Source organism: Coregonus clupeaformis, chromosome 21, assembly GCF_020615455.1.
Source record: "Coregonus clupeaformis isolate EN_2021a chromosome 21, ASM2061545v1, whole genome shotgun sequence".
NCBI lineage: Eukaryota > Metazoa > Chordata > Actinopteri > Salmoniformes > Salmonidae > Coregonus > Coregonus clupeaformis.
This window is the reverse complement of record NC_059212.1, coordinates 55,168,314-55,172,916: the sequence shown is the minus strand read 5'-3', so window position 1 is coordinate 55,172,916 and position 4,603 is coordinate 55,168,314.

Here is a 4,603-nt window from a genome sequence, read left to right as displayed (position 1 = left end):
AACTTCCTGACTGATGTCTTGAGATGTTGCTTCAATATATCCACATAATTTTCCTTCCTCATGATGCCATCTATTTTGTGAAGTGCACCAGTCCCTCCTGCAGCAAAGCACCCCGACAGCATGATGCTGTCACCCCCGTGCTTCACGGTTGGGATGGTGTTGTTCGGCTTGCAAGCAATCCCCTTTTTCCTCCAAACATAACAATGGTCATTATGGCCAAACAGTTCTATTTTTGTTTCATCAGACCTGAGGACATTTCTCCAAAAAGTATGATCTTTGTCCCCATGTGCAGTTGCAAACTGTAGACTGTTTTTTTATGGCGGTTTTGGAGCAGTGACTACTTCCTTGCTGAGCGGCCTTTCAGGTTATGTCGACATAGGACTCATTTTACTATGGATATAGATACTTTTGTACCCGTTTCCTCCAGCATCTTCACATGGTCCTTTGCTGTTGTTCTGGGATTGATTTGCACTTTTTTTTTGAAGTACGTTCATCTCTAGGAGACAGAACGCGTCTCCTTCCTGAGCGGTATGACTGCTGCGTGGTCCCATGGGGTTTATAGGTGCGTACTATTGTTTGATGAATGTGGTACCTTCAGGCGTTTGGAAATTGCTCCCAAGGATGAACCAGACTTGTGGAGGTCTACCATATTTTTTCTGAGGTCTTGGCTGATTTCTTTTGATTTTCCCATTATTTCAAGCAAAGAGGCACTGAGTTTGAAGGTAGGCCTTGAAATACATCCACAGATACACCTCCAATTGACTCAAATGATGTCAATTAGCCTATCAGAAGCTTCTAAAGCCATGACATAATTTCCTAGAATTTTCCAAGCTGTTTAAAGGCACAGTCAACTTAGTGTTTGTAAACTTCTGACCCACTGGAATATGATACAGTGAATTATAAGTGAAATAATCTGTCTGTAAACAATTGTTGGAAAAATGACTTGTGTCATGCACAAAGTAGATGTCCTAACCGACTTGCCAAAACTATAGTTTATTAACAAGAAATTTGTGGAGTGGTTGAAAAACGGGTTTTAATGACTCCAACCTAAGTGCATGTAAATTTCCGACTTCAACTGTGTGTATGCATGTGTATATATATATGCATGTGTATATATATACATATATATATATATATGTATATATAAAATTTACTCCATACATTTTACCTGACATCCAAAAGTACTCGTTACATTTTGAATAATTAGCAGGACAGGAAAATTGTCAATTTCACTCACTTATCAAGAAAACACATGGTCATCCCTACTGCCTCTGATCTGGCGGACTCACTAAACACAAATGCATCTTTTGTAAATGATGTCTGAGTGTTGTAGTGTGCCCCTGGCTATACGTAATGGTGCCGTCTGCTTTGCTTAATATAAGGAATTTGAAATGATTTATCCTTTTACTTTTGATACTTAAGTATATTTGAGCACATTTACTTTTGATGCTTAAGTATATTTAGAACCAAATACTTTTAGACTTTTACTCAAGTAGTATTTTATTGGGTGACTTTCACTTTTACTTGAGTAACTTTCTATTAAGGTATCTATACTTTTACTCAAGTATGACAATTGGGTACTTTTTCCACCACTGCACGTTGCTGATGTTAGCACTAGTCTGTGCTTGTGTGTGTTTGTGTGTTTGTGTGTGTGTGTGCATGTGCGGATATGTAGCCAAACAACAAGGTGTTAAATCAAACAGATTCACCTCATGCAAACAGCAAACGCAAAGGTGAAGGCAAAGGTACATTATTATTAAAGTGACATGTCTTCGTTCTGTTTGCATGAGGTGAATCTGTTTGATTTAACACCTTGTTGTTTGGCTACATATCCGCAAGCCGGACGACGCTGGGCCAATTGTGCGCCGCCCTATGGGACTCCCGATCACAGCCGGTTGTGATACAGCCCGGGATCGATACCGGGTCTGTAGTGACGCCTCTAGCACTGCGATGCAGTGCCTTAGATCGTTGCGCCACTCGGGAGGCCCGGGGCTAAATGCCTTTTATGCTCGCTTCGAGGCAAGCAACACTGAAGCATGCATGAGAGCACCAGCTGTTCCGGACGACTGTGTGATCACGCTCTCCGTAGCTGATGTGAGCAAACCCTTAAACAGGTCAACATTCTGTAACGATCCCGGCTGTCTGAGTCGGGTCCTGTCTGGTAACTAGTTTTTCCTGTTCGTAATCTCCAGTTTCCCGAGGGTTCGGGAACGCTCCGGGGAGCGCTCTGGTTTTCCGCACCTGCATTCCATCAGCAATCTGCACACCTGGTCCTGATCATCACCCTTCTTAGGCTCTGGCCGAACATCCAGTTCCTGCCGGATCGTTAGCTATGAACAGTATGTTTGTCAGCGTGTCAGCCTCTGAGCCCTTAGTTAGTTTTGTTGTTTTGCACCTTGTTACTTGCTGTGTACTGACCTCCGTTTTTGTTCTGTCTGCAGTCTCTCACCCGGAACCTTCACCCAACCTCTGCCTGATGGTCGGCGGCTGCCGAGCCAGTACCGGACCAACCACTGCACCCTCAACAACCCATCCACGCCACCCGCTCTGTTCCCTGGATTATTCAGCCTCACTCGGAATCTACTAATAAACACTCACCTTTCTCTCAACGTACCTTGTCCTTGTCTGCTTCTGGGTTCTGGCATCGTAAACCGTGACACATTCACTAGGCTGCGGGGCCAGACGGATTACCAGGACATGTACTCAGAGCATGCGCGGACCAACTGGCAAGTGTCTTCACTGACATTTTCAACCTCTCCCTGACCGAGTCTGTAACACCTACATGTTTCAAGCAGACCACCATAGTCCCTGTACCCAAGAAAGCAAAGGTAACCTGCCTAAATGACTAACGCCCCGTAGCACTCACGTCGGTAGCCATGAAGTGCTTTGAAAGGCTGGTCATGGCACACATCAACACCATCATCCCGGAAACCCTAGACCCACTCAATTTCGCATACTGCCCCAACAGATCCACAGATTACACAATCTCAATCGCACTCCACACTGACCTTTCCCACCTGGACAAAAGGAACACCTATGTGAGAATGCTGTTCATAGACTACAGCTCAGCGTTCAACACCATAGAGCCCATAAAGCTCATCACTAAGCTAAGGACCCTGGGACTAAACGCCTCCCTCTGCAACTGGATCCTGGACTTCCTGTCAAAGACTCCAGTCACCCAAGTCATAGACTGTTCTCTCTGCTACTGCACGGCAAGCGGTACCGGAGCGCCAAGTCTAGGTCCAAAAGGCTCCTTAACAGTTTCTACTCACTAGCCATAAGACTGCTGAACAATTAATCAAATGGGCACCCGGACTAATTGCATTGACACCCCCCTCCTTTGTTTTTACACTACTGCTACTCGCTGTTTATTATCTATGCATAGTCACTTTACCCCTACCTACATGTACATATTACCTTGACTAACCTGTACCCCCGCACATTGACTCTGTACCGGTACCCCCTGTATATAGCCTCATTATTGTAATTTTATTGTGCTCCTTTTTAATAATACCTCACAACGCGAATGTGAGTCCGACTCATCTCCACTACATCCCCCTAAAGTTACTTACTATATCACAATAAATCTTCTAGATTAGTTGAAAAACAACCATTTGGATATCATGTCAACGCTTGACGATATTTTCCTCAACTGCATGTTTAAAGGGTTAGGGTTACGTGTAAAGTAATAATGTGATTATAGTGTGTGTGTTTAAATCAGTTTGATTTTATATTCTTCTGGTGTGTGTTTTTCCTCTTTAAGGGGGGCTAAACTTCCTGATTTAGCATCGGTTTAAATTCTCCCCATCAGGAAATGCGACTGAGAATGAGATTTGGGTTTTGGAGGCATGCTTTGAGGTGGGTGTCTCGTGTGTGTTCAAACGTGGGAAGCATTTGTACTTTCACTCTGCCAAAACAGTACACAGTTACAGTGACTCAACCTTCTAGATAACTTGAAACAGTCTAACCAGTTACTGTGTCTGGAAGTAGCCTAGAAAAGCTGCTGTAGCAAGCTAGCCAACTTCTTTCGCCAATTAGCTTCAGCCGGGCCTGTGTGCGACCGTGGCAAAGTTGGTTTGACTTTGGATAGCCTATCTCTGGGGATAGTTAGGGACCGTCAATAAATTACACAATGTAAATGGGACAATATTTTCATGTTGCACACCTTTTAGTTGTCTCATTAAATGCTTTCAATATTTGTATATGAATTTCTACAATTTATAGTTGGTTTGAGGTTTTTAAGCCATTGAAATTTGGAGCTATTGACATTTTAAAATATTGTCCCATGTACATTGTGTAATTTATTGATGGTCCTTAACTAGCCCCATAGGGATATTGAATGTCAAACCAGTACCCTTCTTTCCGTGACATACTTTCCCCCCTAAATATCTCGCAAATCTCCGTTTTGGCGAGAATTAGTTTATGACCAAAATGATCCTATTTACACTTTGTAGTCAGTTTTGAGAAGTTGCTTATTACGTTCAGTTGCTCTTCAATGAAAATGTACTTGAAATTTCCGAGGAGGCACTGGACTCCACAAGCTGGCTCAGTGTCAGAACTGTAATCTCCTTTATAGATCACCTTTAGACCGGAAATATAACTG